Source organism: Pteropus medius, unplaced genomic scaffold (assembly GCF_902729225.1).
Source record: "Pteropus medius unplaced genomic scaffold, Ma_sr-lr_union100, whole genome shotgun sequence".
NCBI lineage: Eukaryota > Metazoa > Chordata > Mammalia > Chiroptera > Pteropodidae > Pteropus > Pteropus medius.
This window is the reverse complement of record NW_024343733.1, coordinates 2,129,030-2,144,333: the sequence shown is the minus strand read 5'-3', so window position 1 is coordinate 2,144,333 and position 15,304 is coordinate 2,129,030. Positions and strand designations below refer to the sequence as shown.

At 45.4% G+C, this 15,304-nt stretch overlaps 1 long non-coding RNA gene across 2 annotated transcripts; it reads left to right on the top strand.

Moving 5' to 3' along the window:
- Positions 1-1,464: 1,464 nt before the first annotated feature.
- Positions 1,465-13,405, top strand: LOC120606699 (uncharacterized). Of its 2 annotated transcripts, none has more exons than XR_005653951.1 (4): positions 1,465-1,546; positions 6,004-6,123; positions 7,188-7,247; positions 13,320-13,405. It is a non-coding gene; the product is annotated as an uncharacterized LOC120606699 (long non-coding RNA). The 2 variants fall into 2 exon arrangements; XR_005653950.1 differs by lacking the exon at positions 13,320-13,405 and adding an exon at positions 9,909-10,035.
- The last annotated feature ends 1,899 nt before the right edge of the window (positions 13,406-15,304 follow it).

Here is a 15,304-nt window from a genome sequence, read left to right as displayed (position 1 = left end):
GCAGTCAGTATACCTCTATTAATGCATCCATGGATGACTTTGATTTTTTTTTTTTTTAGCCATGTCATACTATTAGTGCACACTGATATTTCAGTTGTCACGAACCTTACGGTTTTTGTTTCTCCATGTGTGTTACATGCCCTGGTAATGACTCAGGGAAATTTTCTGTGCTCCCAGAAGCCAACAGTCCAGACAGGGTTAACCCTAGGCCTTACCACCCACTGGGTGTCCCCAGGATCCTCCTCTTGTCCCGACGTTGATTTTTTTGTCTTCCTCTGGCTTTGCTGTCGTTTGTTTAACTTGGACTGTGCTTTCTCTGTTTTCTCCCTCCTGTTTGCTCTCCTGGGCCTCTGGTTTGAAGTCGGCCGCCCAATGGCCTCGACACTGTCACCTTTCCTCCAGCCACCAGCTGTGCCCCACACGCCACCAACACTTTTGCCAAGGGGAGGGGCCAGATGGCTCAAGCATTTCACTGCAGGTCAGCCCCCAGCCTGGATCAGCCTGATGGACAACGGTATTGACAGTCTGGCTGACCCTCGTTCGATAGGCTGACATTCCCCATATTTCACAGGCCGACGTTGGATGTGTATCAAAGAGACCGTTAGGTCACCAAACAGCTAATTAAAGCAATAAAGAGCCAAGAGGCCTCGGTGGCCTCTTTCTTCCTTGAGAGGCTTGAGACCCCTGGTAGGAACTTGTGCTCCCTTTGCCCGTGGGGTACAGTTTAAGATGATATTTAAAAAGGTCCCAGTGAGCCCTCTCATCGGAAAAGAGACAAGGACAAATTCCAGACTCCACCTCCATCACCATTTTAATCTTTAGGACTCCACACGGAGTTGCACAAGGTAGAGTCCGCAGAGCTTGTTCTTCTGGGGAGGAGTGTTTTGATAGAGGCCACTTGTTTTGATCGATCATTACCAGGTCTACGTGACTGAGGGTCATCGTGAGTGAGACTGAAGGTGTCCGGGGGCCCAGCTCACTCTGGCCACCTTGGCAGTAGGCACCCCTGGGCATGAATCCCAGCACATGTGCTAGCCGTGTGTGGCCTTGGCTTAGTTTTTAAGCCATTCTGAGCCTCGGTTTCATCATCTCGCAAATGCAAATGTGAATAATGCCAACGTTAGACATTAATAACGTTAATCTTATTGCAAAGATCAAACCAGTGGATCCTTAATTCTGGCTTCTGATTAGAATCACCTGAGGTGCTTCTATAACACACTTTTGTCTAAGCTCAGCCAAAGCCAATTGATTTAGAACCTGGGGCTGGGTTTTGGGCATCCCGTATCTTTTAAAAATAACTTTGGATGGTTCTTATGTGCAGTTAGGGCAAAAATCACCAGATTGAATGATATTAAACGATTACTATGCTCTCCTCAGGGCTGACGCACAGTAGGGGCTTCATGAAGACTGAGTATTTTCCTTTCTTCTCTTTGGTGTCTGTTGTTTTGAAACCTCTCCTTACCTGCTTAACAGACGTGACATCGAGCAGCTGTCTCCAAGCCATCTGATAAAGAGATTTCCAACATAGTCTTGGAGACTTCTACTGGTGAGTTATCAATGGGGTCCAGTTTCTCTTTCATCTACAAAGACTAGTCTTTTCCATAATTCTGTATGATCCCCCATCAGCACCATTTTTTGATAATATCTCAAAGAGGCTACAGACTTCAAAAGTCACTTATGGCATCAAGAGCCTCCAATTCGTACTCTGGATGTCACGGTGCCACTACGGCCCTGTCGTAGGGACCTAAATCACACCTTGCTGCATTCAGTGGGTGACTGGACAAAAGTCCTTAGTGGCAGACTGGAAAAAATGATAATGGTATACATGAGAGCGAGTGTTGCATATGATCCAGATGGTCCACCAAAGAGACAGGTGTGGACGTCCTATTTTATTTATCTCATCTCAGAGACTTTTTTCAAGAGTAGAAATTAAAATTTGTGGAGGTGCTCAAACAATATTATAGCGACTCATCCAGGATCTACATTTATGGCCTTCTCTATGGATCAGGTTACTTAGCCTCTCTGAACCTCGGTTTCTTCATCTGTAAAATAGGCTTATTGATGATACCTCTCACATAGTGCTGTTGTGATGATTAAATTAGTTACCACATGCAAAGTGCTTAGAATAAAGTCTGGTACATAGTTGAATCTCCATAAAGACAGTGATGAGTATTGTAATTATTTAACACATTTTAATCGGACGCTTCCTGCATGTCGAACAACGGGTAGATCTGAGAGGTACAATGAGGAAGAAGAAAAAGACCTTGGCTTTGCCCTCCTCATGATGTAGTCAAGGAGACAGATGCATAAAGAGAAAATAATAATAGAGGTCAACTGGCATTTATTAAAGGTCTGTGTGCCGGCACTGTTCCATGATCTTGAGACACATCAGTGAGCGAAACGAACTTCTTTGTCCTCCAGGAGCTTATATTTTATCAGAGAGCAATGAACATTCAATAAGAAAAATAAATAGATAAAACATATCTGTTAGAAGGTGATAAGCATGATGGGGAAAGGAAGATTGGAAATCAAAAGAGAATAAAACGTTCTCTGTAAATATAATTGGTTTAAGTGGTAGCCCCTTGAAAGATACATCCAACCAGGACCTGTGAATGTGAACTTATTTAGAAAGGCCCTTGCAGATGCAATTAAGTGAAGGTTCTCATGATGAGAGCATCCTAGGTTATTCGAGTCGACCCTAGATCGGATAACTAGTGTCCTTAGAGGAGAAGAGATGGGAAGGTGACACAGAAGGAAGAAGGCCATGTGAAAACGAGGGCAGAGGTTGGAGCGATGTGGCCACAAGTCAAAGACCACCTGGAGCCTCCAGGAGCTGGAAGGATTCTCCTCAGAGCCTTCAGAGGGAGTGTGGTCCCTCTGATGCTGTAATATCAGACTCGTGCCCTGCAGAACTGTAGGAGAATAAATTTTTGTTGTTTTAAGCCACTGAGTTTGTGGCAATTTGTTAGCACAGCCCTAGGAAATTAATATGGAGCACAGAGAAAGGGCACTGCTCCGTGCAGAGGCGGGAGGGTGGTACATGAGATTATCCCAGGTCCCTAACTGATCCCCCTCGGCTTCCTCGTTTAGAGATGGGGCAGGGGTCCCTCCTTCCACTGAACAGATGGGAAAGCTGAGAAACTGGGCGAATCGCTATCTCAACAAAGACTTCCTCGGGGTTTGTCGGCTGATTCAGAAACAGAAAGTACATGAAAGACCTGAGTTCTAGGTTCCACCCCTGCTCTACCGCTTACTAATCGTAGCTCTGGGAAAATCGCTTCCTCTCTGTGAGCCTCAGCTTCCCTATCTGCATAGTGGAGGTAATAAGATCTCACATTTCCATACCTTACAGGTTGGTATGGGGATCAGATGAGCTCGGGTTTGTGCGGCACTTGGCACAGTGTCCTGTATGTGGCGAACCTTCCACGAATGACAGTTGAATTTATTTTTCAGGTTCAATGCCTGGTTCAGACTCTGACGAGTGTACATGTGAAGATGTTGTATGTGTGTGTGTGTGTGTGTGTGTACAGATAGTCTCATCTAAACATGTTTACATATTATATATATATATGTATGACTATGTGTTATATATGCATATGCATGTAGTCTCATTCAAAAATTATTATGTGTGTGTATATACATTTGTGTATATGCATGTTGTGTGTATCTGTATATGTGTGTGCATGTCGTATGTGTGTATGCTGCATATGTGTGGGCATATGGGTGCATATATACCTATAGTCTCATCCAAAAGCAATATATACATGAATAGATGTATGTTCACTGTATGCGCATCTACACATGTAATTGCGTGCACATGTACAGCATACATGCAGGTGTGTATGTATGTGCATGTGTGCAGTGGGTATGTATACGTGTGTGCATGTGTGTGTATTCATGCATGGACACACACGCCAAGTGCTTTCTCACACTGCCATTCTCTCCGGGAGCAATGGCTACATACATTCCCACGGCTGCTGCGGCCCCCAACCTGCCTGGCGCAGCACGTACTGAGAGCGTGTGCCCAGCGCGGCAGCCCGCCTAGCTGAGCCTCAGAGCGTGGTCATCAGCCCACCTAGCTGAGCCTCAGAGCGCGGTCATTTCTGAGATAAGGCGAACCCTCTGAACCCCACAGCAGGAGAGAGAATGATTACCAACTTCAGCGGAGAAACCCGAGTTAAAATGGGTTAAAATATCCAATTTTTGCAGCTCCATAAGGATACATTCGGCTTTCAGCCCCTCTTCCCCTTCCTTCCTCCCTCCCTCCCTCCCTCACTCACTCTCTTTTCCTGCCTCCCGATGAAAAATATGCTCTGGCTTAATAGAATTACTCTCAGAGCCATCAATGCAAACGCTGTTTCAGGGCAATCTCATTCGAACAAATGTATTTTTATTTGAACAGTGTTACTTGAAAAATTAAATCGCGGTATCTGTTCCCTTTCCCCTCCCCCGCAGCCCTCCATACAGCCCTCACAATGGGGAGGAGAGGAGAGCAGAGCTGAACATTTTTAAAATGAATTTGATCTGATTTAATGATTCCTCTCTGCATTAATTAACAGTGAAACCAGCCGATACGTTATGTCAATCACAGACGTATCCATGGGCTTCCATTTTATTTGTGGAACCGACCGAATGTTGGTGTCCGAGCTTACCGTCTTTGAAAAGTTCAAAGCTAGGTTAGACAGGCTGCAGGGGACGTGAGGACTGGACGTGTATACGTGTGCACAGGTCTGTGTGGGTCTGGAAGTATCTATGCTCAAGTGAAATTGAGGGGGGGGCTGCCCAGAGGTTGGAACCAAAGAGACCCGGGTTCAAATCCTGGTGTGAACGCTCGGTACCTGCAGGTCCTGTCATCTCCCTCTGCCTCACGTTCACCCCCCGTAAACTGGGGGGTGAACGTGAGGCAGTCAAGTTACACTTGGCTTAATGTGTTCGTGCTGCTGCCTTAAAATTCTTAATAATTTCATCTTTGTGTTGTGTAAGTAAAGTCTGATGTCACAGTAAGCAGAGGAGATATGTATAATATGCACATTCCCCACCATCTCTTGTTTCTGCATTTGGATGTAATATTTGTGATATATGGGCTGTTTTTTTTTTTTTAAACTTTATGTAGCATCTCTATGTGCCAGATACTTCAAAGATTTTATCTGTTAGTCCCAACAACATCCATAGTTAGATACTGTTATTATTCTCCTTTAACTGATGAAGAGATGGAAGCTCAGAGAGGGTAAGTAACCTGCCCATCGTCACACAGCTAGAAAAGGGAGACACGGAGCATCCTAGCCAAGTGTTTTGGCCTCCAGAGCTAATGTTCTTAACCACTCTGAATTTGCTCTTTGAATGGAATGAAGGGTGGCTCTTCCTGAGAAAGAACTAACTGAAAGCATTATCACTCCTCGGGGGAATAATCTTTGCTAACCGGCTAATTATTTTAATGGCAGAGACAACTGTTATTCACTAAAATGTCTCCTCTGGTCTGATGTGTTTCTTCGTGTTTCCTCTCCCATCCGTGGCTCTCTGAGCTACCTCCCTTGCTGCCCCATGGCCCAATAGAGTGGGCACATATGCCTTCTCAAGCGTGTCCTCTGGTAAGTTCTGAGTGTAGCAAGAATAAAGTTGATTTGGAGTCCAACAGACTTGGGTTTAAATCCCAGCGCTTTTCCTTACCGATTATCAGATCTTGAGAAATTTATATTTTTTAATAGAAATAACGATATCTGTGCTGAATGATGCGATGTGCTGCCCAGCTCCCCCTTCAGGAATGAAAGACCTGTCCCCTCAGCTGTTAAGAGTGTCGCCATCTGCTAGATCTCAGCCGTCAATCTCTTGGGGGTGCCTCGGTTGTAAAAAGAGCAATACCATCCAAGGGTGCCCCACCTTCCCAAAGCAGCTGTGCCTCTCACCACAGTGGGAGAAGATCTGAAGAATTATCCTGGCTTCAAGGTTCTCTGTAGGGTTGACTGAGGTCTTTGTTCAGACTGTGCGAACCTGACCTTGTCCCAGCTCGCTCCTGCATCCTTCCTGTCACTGATTCAGAAAGCCTCCTTGTGAACGTCTTGCTTGCTGATCTCCATCTCAGAGTCTGCTTCCTCAGGAATCTGACCTGTGACAGAAGCTCTTAAAGTAAGTCCTAATGCATCATTAGCTATTATTATTTATTTTGGAAAACACATATAATAGCCTCCTTCTGTGTCCTGGGCACGTAAAGGATAAAAGGCAAAATATAAAAGATTGAAAGTTATGGAAAGGGTGATGAACTAGCAAAAATAGTCATGGTCTCCGCAGTGAGACCCTACACTAACAGATATCAGATGTAGGATTCTTTGACTCTGAGTTCCTTTCTATCTTGTCCAACTTATTCAGCTTAAGAAGAAGAAAGTAGAGGCTCAGACAAGGGGGCAGGACTTCACTTGTCCGGAGACACTCAGGACTCTGTGCTGATTGTACAAAACAAAGAACCAGGTCCTCTCATTCCCAGGCTGCTCTGCTTATGTGAGGTCCCCAACCTCTAGCTGGGTTAGGTCACCCAGTGAAGTTCCACCCATGTCCTATCGGGGATGGCTGTGCCAAAAATGATGCATCGACATAGGTCTTCATCAATGACAGTTGATGACCGAGGATAAATTTTGTTAAGCGCAAGGTGTCTTCTTTCTGTGTTGGCACATATCACCATCATTATTATCACCATCACCGTCATCATCATCAACATCACTACTATCGTTACCACCATCATCATCACCATCAACATCATCACCATCAACATCATCATTGCCATCATCATCATCATCATCAGCATCACTACTATACGTTACCACCATCATCATCACCATCAACATCATCATTGCCATCATCATCATCGCCATCATCATCATCATCATCACCATCATCATCACCATCAACATCACTATCACTGAGGTCATCCTTAGCTCATCATCTCGATCATTTGTTGAGTAAGCCCTTTAAGATATCATCTCATACAATCCTCCCAACGATCTGTGACATTGTTAACATGTTTTTAGAATTGAAAAAGAAGATGCTCGAAGAAGCTAAGCAACCAAAGTCACAGCTAAAAACAAAAAGCAGAGCTGGGATTCGAATCCAGGTTGTCCAGGCTTCAGGCCACCTCTCTTAACTATTAAGTTTCACCTGCTTTTTTTTGTTTTTTCTTTTTTTCTTTTTTTAACCAGATAGAAGAATGTCAGATGATAGACTTGCAGAAGAAACTCTTATGGGGAAAACACTAGCAGGTATGTGGAGGTGCCTGAGTGCAGAATTACATGCTCAAAGCACTCGGTATCAAGAGTTCCTATGATCTATCTCTGAATTTTCATCCATGTCCATGGATGGATAGTGACTTCTGAGTGTAACAAGAACACAGTTGATACGGAGTCTTGGATTTGAACTCTAGCACTGCTGCTTGCTGAGAGATCTTGGGGCATTTATAATGCTTCCCTGTGCTTCGGTATCTTTACTTACAAATGGGGATGACGTTATCGGGTGTGGATAAAACAGTAGTGGGTGCTGTGAGGTGCTTCTCAGTCCTCTTTTCTTCCCTAGCTTCAGGAGAACATTTCAAAAGTCATGCTCTCATTAACTCACTCAAAACGCAGTTATTGAGCCTACCGGGTTACTGAAGACTGGAGGCGGGGGAGGAAAGTCCTCATAGCTAGAGATTAGTTTGGAAGTCAGAATCAAGACCAGTGCATCGCGGGACATTAGACAGGAGAGGGAGAGCATCATTCTGGGAACTGGGGTGTAGCGGGGCTCATTGTACATGGTATTTTGGGTAACAAAGAATCAAGTAGAAGATTCGGAGAAGCATCACGGAAGATAGGATGCTGGGTGGGGGCCAATTTGTAGCTGGGCTTGAGTGCTCACCTAAGGGCTTTTGATTTTGTTCTGAAAACCTTGGTGGATTTGAACTAGGGGAATGTGATAATGTGATTTTCATTTGGAAGGTTTGGAGTGTTATGTTATCACAGAGTGGCGTCATGCCAAACATGAGAGAACATCGGGCTCTCGCCTATCAAAGGCGGAGCAGTGAACACGGCCAGCACTGTGCTCGGGGCCTCTCCAACCTGGTCTGTGGGTTATGGATGCCTTTCTCCAAGCTTCCGTGCACGTCCGTTTCTAAGGACTGCACTTTTGACCCTCTTAGCCAGACTGACCCTCTTGTCTTTGGAACCCCTATGTCTACACAGAAGCGAGAGCAGGACTCCTCTGGGAGCTTTGTCCCTCAGGCAGAGTCCTCGGCCAATCCAGGATTAGCTGGGACAAGACGATGAAAGTCCTCCGTCAGCTGGGATGCAACTCTGAGGTGCACCTCCCACTGCAGAGCGTCCCCAGGGCACAAGGACGAGGCTGTCTCGGGCTAGACTTCACACTCTAGCTGGACTTCACACTCTGGCTTGGCTTCTTCCTCTCCTTTGCCCTGCTTTTCCCACTCACCTGGGAGTACTTCCTGGATAAATCACCTGAACTCAAACTTCATCTCAGGGTCTGCTTCTGGGGAACCTCACCTTAGAAAGATAAGAATGAATCACCGTTTTAGGAAAATCAATCAGGATATAAAATGAAAGTTTCATGAAGTGGAAAGAGTTTGGAGAAAAGGGAAGAGGTCTGATCTTACACAATATCAGGAAGCTATGACAGGGTATTGAATCTCTCTCAGGGTATCAAAAGCTTGGCATAACTTGACACCCTAGATTTCCAGTCATTCTCTCAACTTAGAATGTCCTGTGGATCTGTCTATTCTGTTTAACCCTCTTGGTATTCTTGGTATTCTTCTTTTCTATTTGCTACCTGGTAAACTCCTATTCATGCTTCAAGACCCAACTCAAATGTGATCTTCTCTAAATGTGAACTTGCCAGCAATCCAGAGAGAACAATAAGCCGTTTTCTCCACAGTACCCCCTTAAGGCTTGGCCTCAAGTCTTCTCACGGTCCGCTGGCTGCTTTATTCCCTCCATCCCCAGACTTGTTTATCCCTAAGGGTAGAGTCATGTGTTACTCATCTTTGTAATAACAAAAGTAAGACTGATCACCTATATATCGTGATTAATATTTGCAAGATACCATTGCAACTGCTTTGCCTATAAATGCAGAAATTCTTACTACTGCCATTAGCCGAAGAAAGTTCCCACAGCTAGTAAGTGACAGAGCTGGGATTTAAACCCAGGCAAGCCAAGATTCAGAGCATCTGCTCTGGAAGACTGTACTCTAGACCAGGGTTCTCAAACTGCAGCCTGTGGGCCAAATCCCACTGATGCCTGCTTTTGCAAATAAAGTTTTATTGGAACACGCCCCTTCATTTACATATTGTCTATGACTACTTTCCTGCTGTAGCGGTGGAGTTGAGTAGCTACAACAGAGACCATAAAGCTCCAAATATGTCCTATCCGGCCTTTTACAAAACACAGTTGGCAGTCTCGCTCTGCAGCCCTCTCTCGAGGCTCCCTTGTATATCTCTTAGAATTAGAAGAATAATTTCATGAAGCGTGTGTTATTATTACCATTCTGTGGGTAAAGAAACTGAGACCTAAAGGAAGTGAAGCAATAGATCCAGGTTTAGCGATCGAGGTAATGGCAAAGCAAGGACTCCTTCTCGAGCCACTTGACCCCAAAATGCATGCTTATGACGCTTGGGTTTCACCAGCATGCAAAAAAAAAACGCTTGGGCAGCTGAGCAGTTACCTCGTTGATGAGAGAAGGCTTCTCAGTCTGCAAGGCTGGGTGTTGGTGAAACAGAGGAAACTCAGCCCACTGCCCCTGTCCTCCCCCACGGGGCCCGGTGGCCATTTAATACACACTGCCCCTTCCCACCCTCAGCAGGTCCCTGATCTCTCTCAGCTGGAGTGCTGTCAAGGACTGAAGGGCCATCCATCTTTACGGAAAGTTCTCTCTCCCAGCAGGACATTGCCTCCCTGGCCACTGACGCAACAGGATGCTGACAGGCGTGATGCATTCTCCATGGGTCACTGTCACCGTCCGGGGCTGAGCTCCTGTGTAGGAAGTCCCGGAATCCAGAGGAGTGGGGATGAGTTAGACCCAGGCAGGGTCTTACTGTAATGAGCAGGACAAGGGCCATTTCTGTGCAGGCATCTGGACAGAGCAGTAGGAAGAAGACAGAACAGGCTAGCAAAGTGGAGCCCTTCCTAATAATAATAATAATAATAACAACAACAACAACAACAATAACAATAAATAGCAAACTCGGAGCTCTTTTTGTGAGCCAGATTCAGTCCTCAGTGCTTTGCATGTATTAACATTTAGAGCTCACGATAATGCTATGAGGTAGAGCTATTATTATCCCATTATACAGATGAGAAATAGAAAGGTAAGAACTTAGTCCAAGGCCACATAGAGAGTTAGGAGCAAAATGACACTGCAAGCCGAGCAATCTGGCCCTGAACTGCCACCTGTGTGTCCTCTGCCGAGGACAGCAGCTTCCTGTTGCAGTAAAGACAGCTAAGTTGGGCAGACAAATCCACCTGCCCTAACCCCACTTTACAAAGCATCCTCCTAACTCTGGTCTCCAAAGGGTCCTTTCTTTCCTGTGGTCAAGTATTATTGTTCTTTCATACCTTAGGATCCTAGGGCCAGAGACTTAGGTATGACTTAAGGGAACAAAATAGAATGGAACAAAAGTGGTAAAGATCTCTTAAAATAAAAAATTAACTATAGCTCTTTCTGCTTTCTTGGGGAGTGATGTCACCTGACTATTTGTCTCTTGGGATATGTAAAGCATTATGGCAATTAATAAAAATTAATGATAAGTGTTCCAGTTGCTACTGATGTATAACAAATCACATAAAACTATCATTTATTCATTCTCACTCATTCTATGGGTCAGTAGTTTGGACAGGGCAGAGTGGGAACAGCTTGTCTCTGCCTATGACATCTGGGGCCTCATCCGGAAGCCCTGACAGCTGGGGGTGACTCAGCGGCTAAGGGCTGGAATCATCGTGAGCTGTCTTCACTCCCATGTCTGGCAGCTGATGCTGGCTGTTGGCTGGGACCACAACTGGACTGTTGGCCAGAATATCAACCTGAGGTGTCTCCACGTGGGCTGGTTTGGGCTTCCTCACAGCATGGCGGCCAAGCTCCATGAGTGAGCCATCCAGGAGAACAAAGAGGAAGCATGTGGCATTTTTATGAAGTAGACTTGGAGGTCACATAGCTTCATTTCTTCTACACTACCAGTCAAAGCAATCGAAATGTCCCCCCAAGTTCAAGGAGATGTAGTCCGAGTATTCAATGGGAAGAGCATCGAGGTCACATTTTAAGACAGCCACATAGGATGGGCGGTACTGTCGTGACCATCTTTGGAAAATACAAAATGCCCAAACAATCATAACTGACACCTAAATAATGTTGATTGCTTTTCAAGCCACTTTATGTAAATCGATCCTATCAGTGAGGTACCGTCATTATCAGCATTTTACAAATCAATAAACAAAAGGGATGCCTCGTGCATTTGTGATGGGCTGGAATGATCCTTTTGGTGGAAAAGGGGGAGGCTATAATGTGAGGGATGGATGGCGGAAGAGACTCCGCATCAGTGGTTCCCAAACTGTGGTCCTGGGACCAGCAGCATCAGCATCATCTGGGAACTTGTTAGAAATGCAACTTCTCAGGCCCAATCCCAGACCTGCTGAAGTAAGGTCTCTGGGGCTGGGGCCCAGCCATCTGTGTTTTCACAGGCTCTCCAGGGGATTCGATTCTGGTACATGTTCAAGTTTAAGAACCCTCGAGCTGCAGAATAAATCAAAGGGCTTTTAGCTTCTGCAGGTAGACCAGAAAGGGGAGGTGAGGTACCAAGAATGACTTGAAAAGGGGAGAAGAGAGAACGGGTTGGAAAGAAGAGGCTGGAGGACATGGCTGGATGCAGGAGATACTGGAGAGACAGGATTAAAGAGATATTTCTGGGCAGCATGTGATAGATGAATGTTTACAAACAGCATGTTGGTTATTGAACTTGAGGTTGTTTCCTAATTCAGGCTGTAAAGTCCTACAATACTGAAAGCCACCAGTGCTCTGCTCTCTCCCTTCCAGCAACACTCCCCTTATTCTACTTCCTTGAATGAGCCTCACTCTCTCCTGACTCAGGCCCATAACAGGTGTCACACTCTCTACCTGGAAAACACTCTTCTCAACACCTGACCCTATCCTTAGTCTTGTCAGCTCCTTCTCATCTTTCTCATTTCACCCGGGACTCACTTCCACCAAGGAGTCTTCTCCACCTGTGTGGCTGTTATCAGGTCTTCCTCTTATACGCTCTTGTAGCTCTATGTGTGGTTCCTGCAAAATACTTGCTTGGGTCAGAACTCTTTTATTTTGCAAGTAACAGAAACCCAGGTCAAACCAGGCCATTCAAAAAAGATGCTTTATTAGCTCACGTGACAGCTAAGGCCCAGAGATGGGGCTACTCAGAATCCTCTGGAACTTGAAGTATCTCTCTCTCTCTCCCTGCTCAAATCTTGGTTGTACTGCCTTCTTCTAGGTTGACCTTTTTTATTTTCTCTCCTGAAAAATGGTTCTTCTTCATGTGGCTGGAGCTAAGGAAAGTATGTGTGAGATATACAGCACCATCCATTCTCACATCCTTTCCATTTCCTTTTGCCCATATAAATTTCCAGGAAGAAACTCCAGGGGCTCTGTTTGGGTCATGTGCCCATTCCATAGCCAATCACTGCAGCCAGAGGGATGAACAGCTATGATTGGCCAGCCTGAGTCACATGTCTATTCTTGGGACAACAGATGTAAGGATGCCACATATAATCAGTAGGCCTAGCAGAACCGCATGGTATGGAGAAAGACAAGCTCCTCAAAGAAAGTGGGGGTGCTTTGGACTGAAGAAGAGAAAGATATTGAACAACAGAAAGAGTAGATATCTATGTCAGCAGCTATCATGTCTATAATTATCTTTTCAAGGAATCATTATTTGACCTTTGTCTCCCCCACTTATAGTCCAATGAGGTCATTTTACAAGAGGGCAGGAGAACCAAGATGTGATGGAGGGGAGACAGAGAGATGCTTCAGGTCCCAGAGGTCCAAGGGTGGACGCTCTAAGCAGGAGAGCCAGATGGACGCTGTAGCGCCTTCCTAGGCTAACCTCAAAAGTCACAGAACGTCACCTCCGCCACATTCTATTCATTAGAAGCAAGACACTAAGTCCAACCCATGTTCAAGAAGAGGGAAATTAAACTCCATCTTTTGATGAGAGGCATGTGAAGGAATTTGCAAACATATTTTAAAACTGCTACACCTCCCATTGCCCCTTCCTCTGCCTGAGATCATGTTCTTATCTTCTTTCCAAGGCTGGTGGACCTCCAGAAGCAGCCAATACCACAGAACCCAGAGCAGCTGCAAGTCTGAATCTTTTAGGAGTATGCGTAGAAATACAGCCTAGTTCTGACCAGGAGAGAGGAGGAACAGAAACAAGAGACGAGGTCCCTGGAGGTCTTTCTGGCTCCGTCCAAGAGAGGAAATGAGAAGAAGCTACTGACTATCCCTTCCCATTACTACACGCCTTTATGACTTTCGTAATCTGTCACATCCAAGCAGCTCTGTGAGTTGGGCGAGGTAATTTTCTCCATGTCCCAGAGGAGGTACAGAAGCTTCGAGAGAGACTGCATGGTGGTGATGGTGCATAATCAGTGGAGCCTGGATTCCAAGTCCCCAGCACCTTAATTTTTGGGGAGTCCACCGTCATATTTCTAAGCTTGTGTTTCTCCATCCTGTGAACTGTGCATGTCTCTTAGATCATATGGGAGAAGTGGGTCCCACCAGTGAGGTTCACACCCATCTTAACTGCTCAATAAAACCTCAAGAGACTTCCTTGAATCCAGAAAAGTTAAGTCCTGACACTTTAACAGCTCGTTCACGATACACAAACCAGATGGACCTGGGCCTTGAATCCATTTCACGCCGTCAGGCAGCAATCACGTTACAGGCTCTGCGAGCTGGCCGGGCACGGGACCCTGCTCTTTGTTCTGTCCGCAGACATCCTGGGGCAGAGGTGGACGGTACCTATTTCCTGTCTTGTGTCTGTTTATAAACACGCCACCAAAGAAGAGAAGCTGTTGGTCTTTCCTTTTGGATTTGAAACACACTTTTGGCTTCTTCAGGAAGTCAGACAGGTAGGATTTTTGGCAACTGGCATGCTCTGAAGAAATTAACTGGGATGTGGGGGCTCCTTAGTGAAAGATGAAAGTGTAGCCTTTAGCTTTGATGCTTCTAACAGGGAAATGGAGTGCTTTGGACCATGAACTCTGGGTTCATGAAGACCTTAGTTCAAACCACAAGTCTGCCACTCACTGTTGATTTAAGCAGAGTCAAAGGACTTAATCTCTACGTCTCCCCTTTTTATCTGTATAATTGGGAATCACATAAAGTTGTTACATCCAGGGTAATTGTGAGCATAATGTGGCTGACACATAATATTCGCTCAGTTTGTGGTGACAGCTGAAGCTTCAAGAGCTCAGCAAGGCAGTGTAGGAAACAGGTGACAGTCTCGTTAGGGAATCCGGTCAGGTGGCCCAACGGACACTGCGGTCTGAAGGTATTCAGTGAAGGAAAAATACATGAAAAAGAGAGTCTCTCTTCAGTTCAGTTTTGGAAAACTTGGTGAGACGAAAATAAACAGGCTTTGGTTAGTTTTATTTCGCTGCATTTCTTCCCAGGACCTTTACTATGCTAATGCACTCTGTGGATTTCCCCAGTGGCCAGGGTACAGGGATATATGAGGGTGTGTGGAGGATGAGGAAGCAGTTAGGCTCCCACCATATTTGATCACGGAAGATGATAGAGAGATAGGTGATAGATAGGTGAGTGGGTGGATGGATAAATGGTTGGATGGATAGATGGATGGATGGATCGATCGATTGATCTATAGATGATGACAGACATGATAGGTGGATGGATGGATGGATGGATGGATGGATGGACAGACAGACATAGATAGATGAGAGAGAGAGACACAGAGAGAGAGATTCCCCCCTCAAAGCCTCCTTTGACATGTTTAAGCCACTAGTATTTTACAAAACACAATTTGAGACAATTTGGTGTAAACGATGCTGCAAGTTCCCTAAAAGAAGTTGAGAGGGGATGATACAGATGCTCAATTAAAGGGAGTCGCTTGGGACTGGAAAAGGGACACCTCTTAAATTTTGGCAGCAGGAAAAGAGGAAGTATTAGAATTTTAGTTGCAGTTGATGCTCTGGAGGATCAAAGTAGAAAAAGAAAGAAGTTGAACCAAGAAGTCAGGGCTTTCATTTCCTCCCTGAAGCAAGATGCAGAGTGG